Genomic DNA, 14,531 nt, shown 5'->3' on the forward strand with positions numbered 1-14,531 from the left:
ATTTTAATTCTTAACAGCATGATTTTAAAATGCAGAGATTTCACTGGGTTTTTTTTAATAATGGATGCTTAATGAATAAACTAGAGTTAATAAATATACATTGTGAATTAAAAGTCTGCGAAACTTTTTTGTTTATGTCTTGAAATAATGGCACGGGGTAGTTTGGAATACTAGTAAACTGTGCAAACCAGCTAACCTAAGTATGTTTGTTTAATTACTGAATGTTAGAACATTAAACGTACCTAAGCTTTAAGAATTTGTGTGTACTTAAATTTTTATTCACAAATATGTACCACAAGGATGTATTATCTGTAAAACATTATGTAATCACTGGGAACCCAGGTCTGAATAGACTGCTCTACCTGCCTCTTTGCTCCTATTTCTGATGAACTTTGCGGCAAGGCAGTACTCACAAAGGATGTCCATCTGTGAGTGGCCAAACAGAACTTAAGCAGAGTGTTTATTTAAGACTCGTTTATTTGTACCTAGCACCCAGTTGATCTTGCGAGAAAATATTGTGTATCTCCTTGGGTTTGGTTAGCTTTACTGAACTATAATTTGTATGGCGTAAAATTCACCAATTTTAGGGATAAAATTCTCTGAGTTTTGACAAATATTTACATTTATATAATCATGATCACAAGTACGATATAGAGCATTTCTATTTTAAAATTTTCCTTCCTTACTTTTACAGTTAATCCACTACTTCTAATCCTGGTGAATTGGCCCAGGCACCCATCTTTTGATCTGATTTTTAGCATTGTAATGTAGCTTTTACTAGATTTTCTTAAAACTGGAATCATGCAAATCATAATTATTTTAAGATTTATTTGTGCAATTGCATGTTTCCTTTTTATTGTTGAGTAGTATTTCATTGTGTGGATATGTACTACAATTTGTTTATTCAGTCCCCAATTGGGGAAGAACTTGGCTGTTACCTTTGGTTTATTATGAATAAAACCACATGGTTTGTTTTGTTTTTTTTAATTTTTTAATTTTTTATTTTATTTTTGTATTAAATTCTTTTATTGGTACATTGTAGGTATACAACACAATTACATTTGTCACTGGGAATTGTACCTTTACATAATGCATCTTGGTTCTTATTTTTTCCCCATTCCTAGCCCTCCCTTCATGCCCTCCACCCTTCCCTATTTACAAAGACTTTATTTCCATTTTTTCCATTTCTCAGCATTTTTCCTTTCCCTTCTTTCCTTTCCCCTGCCCCTCCCACTACCCTGACCCCTTTGGACCTTTTCTTCCTATTTTACATTATCGATTATTCATTCTAATCATTGGTACATTTTAGGTATACAATATAATGACATTCATCTTTGGAAATTTGCACCTTTACAACATAGTCACTCTTGGTTCTTCTTTTTCACCCTTGCCCAGCCCTCCCTTCAACCCCTCCATTCCTACCTATTTACAAAGATTTTGTTCCTAGTTTTCCATTTTCTCATATTAATTCCATTCCCTTCTATTCTTTCCCCTAGCCCTCCCACTTCCTTCCCCTTTGCCCCTTTTCTTCCTATTTCACATGACCTATTATACATTTAGTCCTTATTTACACTTTCAGTTTCTCACATGAGAGAAACTATTTGGTATTTACACATGTGTGTCCTATTTATTTCACTTAAGAGTATTGCCTCAATGTGCATCCACTTAGCTATCAATGTCTCTAATTTCTCATTTTTTATGGCTGAGTAGTACTCCATTTTATAAAAAAAACCACATTTTCTTTATCCAGTCTCCAGTTGATGGGCATTTGGGCTGTATCCAAGTTTTAGCTATTACATACTGCGCTGCTATGAACATGGGTGCACATATATCACTGTGGTATGATTCTTTGAATTCTTTGGGGAAGATCCCCAGCAGTGGAATAGCGGGGTCAAATGGGACTTCCAGTCCTAATTCTTTGAGGTATCTCCATACTGATTTCCACAGTGGTTGCACCAGTCTACACTCCCACCAGCAGTGGAGCAGGGTTCCTCTTTCCCCACAGCCCCACCAGCATTTGTTATTGGTTGATTTCATGATAGCAGCCATTCTTTCTGGAGTGAAATGGAATCTCAGCATTGTTTTCATTTGCATCTCTCAAATGACCAGTGATGTTGAACATTTTTTCATGTATTTATTTGCTATTTCTACTTCTTTATCTGAGAAATGTCTGTTCATTTCAGATGCCCATTTTCAGATTAGGTCTTTAAATTTGGGAGGTCTGATCTTTTTAAGTTCTTTATAGATTTGAGATAGTAGACCTTTGTCTAAGGAAGAGCAGGTGAAGATTTTTTCCCACATTGTGGGTTGCCTCTTCACACTGCTGGTGGTTTCTCTTGCTGTGCAGAAGCCTTTTAATAAGAAGAGATCCCATTTGTTGATTGTTTGTGCTAATTCACGGGCAACTGAGGTTTTGTTCATAAAATCTTTTCCTACACCGATGTCTTCAAGGGTTCTACCTAACCTCTGTTCCAACTGGTTCAAAGTTTCTATTTTAATATTTAGATCTTTAATCCATTTTGATTTTAGTTTAGTGCATGGTGAGAGATACAAGTCTAGTTTTAATCTTTGGCAAGTTGAAGCCCAATTTTTCCAGCACCATTTATTAAAGAGGCTATCTTTCCTCCAGTAAGGGTGTTTGGCTCCTTTGTCAAAGATGAGATGGCTGAGTGTGTCTGGCGTTGTTTCTGCATCTTCTAATCTCTTCCACTGGTCCTCAAGTCTGTTTCTTTGCCAGTACCATGCTGTTTTTTATCACAGTAGCTTTGTAGTAGAGGTGCAGGTTGGGGATTGTGATACCCCCTGCCATGTCTCTGTTACCTAAAATTGCTTTTGCTATTCTAGGTCTCTTCTTGTTCCAAATGAATTTTTGGATTGTTTTCTTGAGGTCTATGAAGTATGCTGCTGGGATCTCAATTGGAATTGCATTAAATCTTTATAGCAGTTTTGGAAGTATGGCCATTTTCACTATATTAATCCTTCCTACCCAGGAGCAGGGGATGTCTGTCCATTTTCTGATATCATCTTCAATCTCTCTTTTCAGAGTGCCATAGTTTTCAGAGAAGAGGTCTTTGATTTCTTTCGTTAGGATGATTCCTAGGTATTTCAGTTTTTTGGATGCTATTGTGAAAGGAATTATTTGCCCTATTTCTCTCTCAGTGAGTCTGTCATTGGTGTAGAGGAAAGCTATTGATTTTTGTGTGTTGACCTTGTAACCAGCTACTTGACTGAATTTGGTTATTAAGTCTAGAAGACTTTTGGTGGAGTTCTTGGGGTCTTCTATATAGAGTATCATGTCGTCTGAAATCCAGAGGATCATCAACACCTACTTCCAGAACCTATACGCCAATAAGATGGACAACACAGAAGAAATGGACAGATTCCTAGATACATACGAATTACCAAAGTTGAACAAAGAAGACCTAAAAATTCTGAACAACCCAATATCAACCAATGAAATTGAAAATGTAATTAAAAACTTATCAACTAAGAAAAGCCTGGGCCCTGATGGCTTCACTGCTGAATTCTACAAGACATTTAGAGAGGAGCTGCTGCACTACTGTTTAAACTCAATGAAATTGAAAGGGAAGCAATACTCCCAAATTCATTCCTGGAAGCAAGCATCACCTTGATCCCCAAACCAGAGAAAGACCCAACTGAAAAAGATAACTATAGGCCAATCTCACTAATGAACATAGATGCAAAAATCCTTGATAAGATAATGGCAAACAGAATGCAGAAGATCATCAAGAAGATCATACACCCTGATCAAGTGGGATTCATCCCAGGGATGCAAGGATGGTTCAATATACACAAATCAATCAGTGTAATACACTATGTCAATAGAGCCAAGGGCAAAAACCATATGATTATCTCCATAGACACAGAAAAAGCATTTGACAAAATCCAACATGCATTTATGATAAAAACCCTACAGAAAATTGGAATAGATGGTCTCTACCTCAAACTGATAGAAGCCATCTATGAAAAACCAACAACCAATATCATACTCAGTGGTCAAAAACTGAAATCCTTCACACTAAAATCAGGAACAAGACAAGGATGTCCACTATCACCACTCTTGTTCAATATAGTTCTGGAAACATTATCCATGGCAGTTAGACAAGAGAAAGAAATAAAAGAAATAAAGATAGGTAATGAAGACCACATGGTTATTTAATAAAAGTCTTTTGTAGACATATACTCATCGTCTTGTGTAAGGACATAAAGATTTCCTAATCATTTGGTAAATGCCTGTTTAACCCTCAGCAATGTATGATGTTCCTTTTGCTCTACATTTTGTCAGTACATAATTTGTCAGTCATTTAAATTTTAGCTATTTTAGTGGATATGTAGTTGTTTTGCATAGTGGTTTCAATTAGATCTGAGGACTAATGAGGCTTTCGTAGGCCATTTAAGCTGCCTGTAACCAAGAGAAATCCATTTCTCACAGTTATTTGTGCTGGGAATTCCAAGAACAAGGTGCCAACAGATTTGGTATTTGGTGTGGACCAGTTTCTTTGATCATAGGTGATGAATTGTTGCTTTGTCCTCCCATGGTAGAGAAGCATATGTTGAAGGGACAGGGGAGCTTTCTGAGCCTCTTTTGTGAAAGTGCTAGTTGATCCTACCTCAGCATTCCCCAAAGACTCCCTCTTAAAACTCATCAAGTTGGTGGTTAGAATTTACCATATTAATTTTGAGGGACACAAACATTCAGACAATAGCAGATGTTGATCACATTTGCCATCTGCATAACCTATTTTTTATGTGTTTGTCCAAATTATTGTCCTCCTTTTAAAAATTATAATTCTTATCCTCCCATTATTGAGTTGTAAGGGTTCTTTGTGTATTCTAAGTTCAAAGTCTTTTCTTAGTTTCCCCTACTATGTGATTTGCTCTTTTGTTTTCTTGATAGTGTTTTTACTTAACATTTTTGTTTTATATTATGTATTTTTTCTTAACCTAAAAATCTTTGCCCAACCTGAAGTGAGAAGTATTTCTCATATATTTTACTCTTGATGTTTTAGGAAGTTCAGTTTGAGGCAGTATTTATATATGGTATAAGTTTCTCACACTTATTCCTTTGAGTATGGCTCTTAAAGGATATTTTCTGCTTCCTGACTTCTTGGTATTTTTGTATTGAAAATCATATCTATGTCTACATCAATATCATAGGATTTTGATCACAGTAATGTAAGTCTTCCTATGTTGTTATTTATCAAAATGCTTTTGTTCTAAGTCTTCACATTTCCATATTTATTTCAGATTCACTTTATCATTCTTACAAAAATCTGCTCTCAAGATTTTGAGTCGGATTGCATTGAGTCTGTGCATCAATTTGCAGTGAGATTACAACTTAATAATATGGAATCTTCTGATACACAAAATGATATGTCTTCTTGTTTATTTAGGTCTTTTATATTTTTACTTATCAATGCTGTTTGATTTTAGTGTGCAGATCTAACAAGTCATTTCTTCAGTTTATCACTATTTTATATGTTATGATGCTACTGGAAAAATATAATATCTGAAATTATTATTCCTAAAAGCAGATTTAACCATAAGAAGAAAATATCAATGAACTTGAAGGCATAACTGTAGACATTATTCAGAATAAACTTTAAGAATGATCAGAATCTCAGTACCTGTGGAACATAGAAAACAGTCTGATATGCATGTAATGGTTGTTTCAGTGTTGCGAAAATGAGAAAGGTAGAAAAAATAGTTGGTGAAAATATTTAAAACATGCTCATTGTGTACTAAATGTTTGTGTATGCCTTTGGATTCCTATATTGAAGTCCAAAATTCCCAATGTCATTGTACTTGGAGGTAGTGTCTTCATGGAAAAATGAAGATTAAATGAAGTCATAGGGTCTGTATGGATTTTATAGTCAAGGAAGTTATTGAGATGAACTATAATATTTTTAGGAGAGAGTCTCATTAATATTTCACATTCAGAGTAATCTGTTACTTCTGTAAGCATTATTACTTTAATAACTTCCTTTGGGAGTACTCCAAAGTAAGTTGTTTATAAATCATCCTCCATTTTTATAGCAAATAAAGTCCCTGAAGTGTACTGTAATGCTTCTTAAAATTATAGATAGGCAGTATTAAGGAATACAACCATCTGCAGAGTTGAGAATTACAAACAATGTAACAGACTAAGTAGGTAATATTTTGGCAGAATATATCTAAAGGGAAATTTTCCTAGTTAGGAACATGTGCTTTCTGATTATACATGTTGATGATTAGTAAAAAGATGTTCTGCTAGAAGGTATTGCAGGAGACTGCAATATTGATTATGCCCAAAGCAGGCTGTAAAGAGTTAACCCCACAATTGACTTGTTTTAAGTCTGGCCAAAGCCAAGTGCAGAGGTCAGAGCAACGCACACTCAAATTCCATTTCCACATCTAAAACCCGCCTAGTAGAAAGACAGTGTTCTAATTACAACCATATATTTTGTCTGTTCTGTTCTTCATTCGAGAATGCTTTGTCTTGTCCTTTCCATAGAAACCCCATGACTGCGCATCTTCTCACATAGTTCTGCCCTTGCACATAGCTCGCCTTTACCCCAGTTGATTACTAATGAAAATCAGTGGCTTGGACTGGACAGCACCTTTGTCAGTTGCATCGGCATTGTTCATCCTGGCACCCCACTTTCTGTCTCTCTGAATTCTGTTTTATAGTTTTGTGGGGTTTTGGGGGTTTTTTTCCCTCAGGCCTGAATCATACACTAAGTGACTGGGCAGGAAACTGGAGCCTACTGCAGAGGTTTCTGGTAACATTTCAGGAGTCCCCAGTATGGTATAATTCAGGAATTTCACAAAAAATAAAATTTATTCAAAAAGAAACAGGCCTGAATAGTCACAACAAAGATTCAAAATAGCTCCCATGTATGGGTCATAATTATTTCTGAAATTATTTCTAAGCCTTTTATCTTTTATTTTTCTATTATATTTTGCAGATAATAATATTTAGCTATTTGTTAGTTCATAATACATATTTTTTTAAAGCATCTCAGAATCAAGGAAAATAAACATTACTATTTTGAACTCTTTGAAGTGCAAACAGGATTTCTCTTTTGTAATTTGATAATTTTCCCAGAATGTCTCATCATAAGTAAATATGCTTTTCACCATTGCTGTTATCACTTTGTAGTATGTTCTATTTTTTTGATCTAGAGTGTCTGAGTCCCCCCGCCCCCTCCCCACAACACCACACCAGAATGTTAAGTCCCATAAGGAAGGGTGTGCAGCTTTGGTCATGCAGCATCCTCAGTGGCTAGCAGAGTACCTAGCACATAATAGACCTTCAATAAATGCTGGTTGACAGGAGGGAAAGGAAGGAGAAAAGAATAAAAGAAGAAAAAATGGCAGTGCCATTGTGTGCAAACTTAAGTACTTAAAAGTATTTTTAGGGCTTGCAGTGTAGCTCAGTGGTAAAGCGCTTGCCTAACATGCACAAGTCCCTGAGTTCACTGTAAAAATACAAAAAAGCATCTTTTCAAATGTGCTTTAAAAAATCTAACAAATCTACTTTTGAAATTATTCAAAACCCTTTATGTAATATTAGTCTCTCAAAACTCAAGGACCTAGAGAAAATTGTTTGTACAGATAAGATAGGTAATAAAATATTATTTCTAATTCTTTGGAAAATCGGGTGTGAATAAAAGAAGCATGAATGAGATCAGCAAGTTTTAAGAGTTAGAAAATTGTAAGCCTTGAAATATTTTCTGCTAAAACTCATTACCTTTACCTTTTAAAAACTACAGTGATAAGGGCCAGTGACTTAGCTCAGTGGTGCCACCACCAGCCTCACAAGCACAAGGTCCTGAGTTAGATCCTCGGTACCAAAAAAAACTACAGTGATAATTGAGTCAAATCTTCCTGCTGGGAGGACAGCAACCTACAATTACGAGCTTGCAGATTTTTTTTTTTTAATTAGAATGGTGTGCAAGTAATCCATACATTTCTTAACATTTAATGTATAAGCTTTTGGGCTGCCATACCACCACCCCCAGTGCAGAGGAGCAGAGCCACCCCCAGGTCCAAAGAGGTAAACCTTCTCGGCCGCCATACAGTGCTGAGGAGCAGAGCTGCATGGGCACCAGCAGCACACACACACACACACACACACACACACACACACACACACACCCCACCCCCATTGAAATGAGAAGACATGTAAACATATCTCAAAACCAGATTTCCAGCTTCCCTAAACCAACCCCAATGGGAAATGAGATGGAATAATCTGATACTCAACCATCTGGATTCCCTGAACTGGCAACAAAAGAGGATCTGGAAAAAATGAAATCAGAAATAATTTCTCATATAAGAGCAGAGATTGTGCCCATAATACAAGACATGATTAATAAATCTAGATAGAACACAGATTAAAAAAAATAGAGGCGTCAAGGAACATGGTGAAATCCCAATGTTGGAAATAAATGGAATCCATAAAACAGATGCAAACAGATTTCCAGGAGATTAAAAACTTCATTGAAAGTTTACACAGCAGAATGAGCCAGTGTGAGGACAGAATTTCAGATATAGAAGATAAGATTGCAGATAGTGACCAGGAAAGAAAAATGTCTCTAAAATAGCAAGAGACCCCGAGAAATCAATCCAGCAGTTGCTAGACGATGCAAAGAAGATAACATAAGGCTGATCGGAGTCAATGAAGAAACAGGACAGAGAGCAGATAACACAAAAAAACTGTTCACAGAAGTGATGGCAGAAAACTTCCCAAGCAGGGGAAAAAAACAACATACAGATAAGTGAGGCATATAGGACTCCAACTAGCGTTGATCAAAAAAATCTACACATAGGCATATAATAGTTAAGATTCCAGAAACCCAACAGAACAAAATTCTGCAAGCAGTGAGAGAACAGAAACAAATCACATACAAAGGAAAGCCCCTCAGAATCACAGCAGACTTCTCAGTGCAAACCCTCAAGGCAAGAAGAGCTTGGAGTGACATATTTCAAGCCCTTAAAGGAAAACAACCTCCAACCCAGATTGATGTACCCTGCAAAACTATCCTTCAGAATTGATGGAGAAATAAGATATTTTCATGACAAAGAAACCACTACTGTTTAAACTCTTCAATGAAATTGAAAGAGAAGCAATACTCCCAAATTCGTTCCTGGAAGCAAGCATCACCTTGATCCCCAAAGCAGAGAAAGACCCAACTGAAAAGGAGAACTATAGGCCATTCTCACTAATGAACATAGATGCAAAAATCCTTAATAAGATAATGCCAAATAGAATGCAGAAGATCATCAAGAAGATCATATACCCTGACCAAGTGGAATTCATCCCAGGGATGCAGGCATGGTTCAACATAGACAAATCAATAAATGCAATACACTATATCAATAGAGCCAAGGACAAAAACCATATGATCATCTCAATAGATGCAGAAGAGCACTTGACAAAATCCAACAAGCATTCATGATAAAAATCCTACAAAAAATTGGAATAGACGGTTTTATCTCAACCTGATAAAAGCCATCTGTGAAAAAGCAACAGCTAATATCATACTAAATGGTCAAAAACTGAAATCCTTCACACTAAAATCAGGAACAAGACAAGGATATCCACTATCACCACTCCTGTTCAATGTAGTTTTGTAAACATTAGCCATGGCAATTAGACAAGAGAAAGAAATAAAAGGAATAAAGATAGGAAATGAAGAAGTCAAATTGTCATTATTTGCAGATGACATGATACTCTATATAGAAGAGCCCAAGAACTCTACCAAAAGTCTTCTAGACTTAATAACCAAATTCAGTAGAGTAGCTAGATACAAGTTCAACACACAAAAATCAATAGCTTTCCTCTACATGAACAACAGACTCACTGAGAGAAATAGGGCAAACAATTCCTTTCACAATAGCATCCAAAAAACTGAAATACCTAGGAATCAACCTAACGAAAGAAATCAAAGACCTCTTCTCTGAAAACTATGGCACTCTGAAAAGAGAGATTGAAGATGATATCAGAAAATGGAAAGATATCTCTTGCTCCAGAATCAACATAGTGAAAATGGCCATACTTCCATACTTCTATATAGATTCAATGGAATCCCAATTGAAATTCCAGCAGCATACTTCACAGACCTTGAGAAAATGATCCAAAAATTCATTTGGAGCAGGAACAGACCTAAAATAGCAAAATCAATTCTAGGCAACAGAGACATGGCAGGGGGTGTCACAATCTCCAACTTGAAACTATATCACAAAGCTACTGTGATAAAAACAGCATGGTACTGGCAAAGAAACAGACCTGAGGACCAGTGGAAGAGATTAGAAGATGCAGAAACAACGCCAGACACTCTCAGCCACCTCATCTTTAACAAAGGAGCCAAACACCCTCACTGGAGAAAAGTTAGCCTCTTTAATAAATGGTGCTGGAAAAATTGGGCTTCAACTTGCCAGAGATTAAAACTAGACCTGTATCTCTCACCATGCACTAAACTAAAATCAAAATGGATTAAAGATCTTAATATTAAAATAGAAACTTTGAACCAGTTGGAACAGAGGTTAGGTAGAACCCTTGAAGACATCGGTGTAGGAAAAGATTTTATGAACAAAACCTCAGTTGCCCGTGAATTAGCACAAACAATCAACAAATGGGATCTCTTCTTATTAAAAGGCTTCTGCACAGCAAGAGAAACCACCAGCAGTGTGAAGAGACAACCCACAATGTGGCAAAAAATCTTCACCTGCTCTTCCTCAGACAAAGGTCTAGTATTTCGAATCTATAACGAACTTAAAAAAATCAGACCTCCCACATTTAAAGACCCAATCCAAAAATGAGCATCTGAAGTGAACAGACATTTCTCAAAGAAGTAGAAATAGCATATAAATATATGAAAAAATGTTTAGCAGTACTGGTCATTCAAGAGATGCAAATGAAAACATCGCTGAGATTCCACCTCACCCCAGAAAGAATGCCTGCTACATGAAATCAACCAAGCTGGTGGGGCTGTGGGGAAAGAGGAACCCTACTGCACTGCTGGTGGGAGTGTAGATTGGTGCAACCACTGTGGGAATCAGTATGGAGATGCCTCAAAGAGCTAGGACTGCAAGTCCCCTTTGACCCAGGTATTCCCCTGCTGGGTATCTTCCTCAAAGAATTAAAAGAATCATACCACAGTGATATATGTGCACCCATGTTCATAGCACCACAATTTGTAATAGCCAATACTTGGAAGCAGCCCAATTGCCCATCACCTGGAGACTGGATAAAGAAAATGTGGGGTTTTTTATATGGAATATTACTCAGCCATAAAAATTGAGAAATTAGAGACATTTATAGCTAAATGGATGCACATTGAAGCGATACTCTTTTTTTTCTTAAATTCTGTTATTGGTACATTTTAGGTATACAACACATTTACATTTCTCATTGGGAACTTGTACCTTTACATGATGCATCTTGGTTCTTATTTTTTCCCCATTCCTAGGCCTCACTTCACGCCCTCCACCCTTCCCTATTTACAAAGACTTTATTTCCAATTTCTTCATTTCTCATCATTTTTCCTTTCCCTTCTTTCCTTTCCCCTGTCCTTCCCACTACCCCTACCCCTTTGGACCTTTTCTTCCTATTTTACATTATCGATTATTCATTCTAATCATTGGTACATTTTAGGCATACAATATAATGACATTCATCATTGGAAATTTGCACCTTTACATAATCTCTCTTGGTTCTTATTTTTCACCCTTGCCCTGCCCTCCCTTCTACTCCTCCACCCCTCCCTATTTACTTTCTTTGCTTCCATTTTTTCATTTTCTCATATTAATTCCATTCCCTCTTTTCCTTTCCCCTACCCCTCCCACTTCCCCTTCCCCTTTGCCCCTTTTCTTCCTATTTCACATTATCTATTATACATACTTAAGAGTAAGGAATACAAGTGATGATTTTTTTTTTTTTTTTTTGATACTGGAGATTGAACTCGAGAACTTCGCTTTCAAGGCAGGCGCCAGAACCACTGAGCTAAATCCCCGGCCCGAGGAGATACTCTTAAGTGAAATAAATAGGACACACATGTGAAAATACCAAATAGTTTCTCTAGAGTGAGAAACTAAAAGTGTAAATAAGGACTAAAAGGTATAATAGATGTGAACTAGGAAGAAAAGGGGCAAAGGGAAGTGGGAGGGGTAGGGGAAAGAAAAGGGAATGGAATCAATATGAGAAAATGATAAAATGGAAAGGCAGTCTTTGTAAATAGGGAGGGATGGAGGGGTTGAAGAGAAGGCAGGGGAATGGGGAAAAAATAAGAACCAAGAGAGATTATGTAAAGGTGCAGATTTCCAGTGATGAATGTAACTGTATTGTATACCTAAAATGTACCAATAAAAGTAATTAAAAAATTAATGTATGACTTACATATACAAATACACACTTAAAAAAAAACACCTCACAACCTCATTTCCAGATACCTTTTAGAATCTTCATCCCTGCAATTAAAGCATTTCACTACAGAGTTCTAAAGAGCTTGTAAGGCATCATCCTAAGCATCCTGTTGGACATGAAGAAAACTTGCATCTTGTTTTTAAAAAAGGAAGACAAAAGCTTAAGAGCTGTTTTATCGGTTATTTTGTTGTTATTGCTGGGACCAAAAGCCTGACATAAACAATTTAAAGTAAAAAAGTTCATTTTGGATCACAGTTTCAGAAGTTTCCGTCTGTATGGGTTGGCTCCACAGCAGAAAGGCATGGTGGAGGAAGGCTGCTCAGCTTGGGTACCCAGGGAGCTGTGTGCAGGGGAAGAACCTCTAGAGAGCAATGGCCAGGGACCAGAAAGAGTTCCGGAGTCACCCTCCCAGGACCCACACAGATCTGGAGGTCATCTCTCCAGTCAAACTGATAAGCAAGATTAATTGTCTTTTAAGAAAGTACTAAAAATTTGTTTAACCTGGAGGACAGTAAATCAAATTAGATACTTCAGTTGGCAAGAGGAATTTCACCATACTTTCTTAAAATCCTTCATTGAATTCCCATTTCTCCTTTTTAAAAATCATTAGTATAATATTCAAAATAAATGGTATGAGTATCATAATTATATACACAGAAGAGTTTTTCATATCTCAACATATCTGTCAAGAGCAGCAGCAAGATTAAGAAACAGAGCATTACCTGTAGCCTAGATGGACCCCTCCTAGTTTCTTTCTACCCATACCATTCTAATAAGTAAAATCACTCATTTCTTCTGGAATAGATTGGTTTGGTTATTTTTCTGGTGTTGGGGGCGGGGAGGTTTCCCGGGGCTTGAATTTAAGACCTTGTGCTTGGGAGACTGGAATAGATTGGTTTTTTAAATTTTCATTATTTTTTTTAATGAATAAATCTAGTTTGTACTTTCATGTCTGCTGTCTTTTGGAACACATTTTTGAGTACTCCATATTTATTGTTACATATACACTAAATTGTAGCTTATTCCCCGTGTTGTAAAATATTCCTTCCTGTGAATATACTGTAATACTATATAATGTACCATTATTACTATTAATAGCCATTTGTATGGTTTGCTATTTTGGGCTATTTTAAATGATGTCAATAGGACAATTCTGTGTAACTTTATTGAGAATAAACTCAGAAGTACACAATTGATGGGCATATGGCCCTCCTAGTGTTCCCTGGTTTAATCTCCAGATGCTGTGACTGTGTTAGTTTACATTGCTGTGACTGTGTTAGTTTACATAGCAGAAGAGATTTGGCAGATGTAATTTAAGGCTCTTCAAATGGAGAAATTATCTTGGACCACCTGGGTAGAGCCAAGATAATCATATAGTCCTTGTAAAGATAAGGGAGACTGGAGAGCCAGAGGAGACTTGATAATAGAACAGAGGTCAGAGTGATAGAATTGCTGGGAGGGAAAGCCACAAGCCAAGGAATGTAGGTAGATGGAGAAGGCAAAGAACAGATTACCCCCTGTAACTTCCAGAGGAACACCACTCTGCTGATATTTTGATTTTGGTTTAGACTGATTTCAGACTTCTGACCTCCAAAATGGTAGGGTAATATGCAGTTTTTAAAAATTAATATATGGTTGTTTTAAGTTCCTAGGCTTATGGTAATTTGTTGCAACACCCACAGGAAATTAATGTAATAAGCATAGAGTATGCCTATGTTCAGCTTTAGTAGACCCTCTCAAAGAGTATTCTCCAATATGAGGTACCAACTTAAATGCCCAGTGGCAGTTGTATGTGAGACTTTTAGTTTTTCCACATTCTTGTCAATACTTGACATTTCATTGTTTTATGTTTCAGCCAGAAGTTTAGTTTTAGGTAGATGTTGAGTCATGTTGCAGTTTTGACTTTATGACTAATGTTTAATTCATTTCTCCATATCTGCATTGGCTATTTCATTATTCTTTTTTACAAAGGATCTTCCCCAACTCCCTCCCATCCCTTCCTCCCTCCTTTTCTCTGTCCCCTCCTCCTTCCCTCCCTCCCTTTCACCGCCCCCCCTTCTTTCCTTTCCCTCTCCTTCCCTCCCCTCACCACCCCATTCCC

The 14,531-nt window shown here is 36.8% G+C and overlaps 1 protein-coding gene across 6 annotated transcripts in view; it reads left to right on the forward strand.

Moving 5' to 3' along the window:
- The window catches only part of Cog5 (component of oligomeric golgi complex 5), a 316,280-nt gene that overhangs the window by 220,643 nt on the left and 81,106 nt on the right, over positions 1-14,531 (forward strand). The gene's annotated exons all lie outside the window — the stretch shown is intronic.

The sequence above is a fragment of the Heterocephalus glaber genome, unplaced genomic scaffold (genome assembly GCF_053883595.1).
Source record: "Heterocephalus glaber isolate CG9 unplaced genomic scaffold, H.glaber_assembly_v1.0 deba00000676, whole genome shotgun sequence".
Classification (NCBI taxonomy): domain Eukaryota; kingdom Metazoa; phylum Chordata; class Mammalia; order Rodentia; family Bathyergidae; genus Heterocephalus; species Heterocephalus glaber.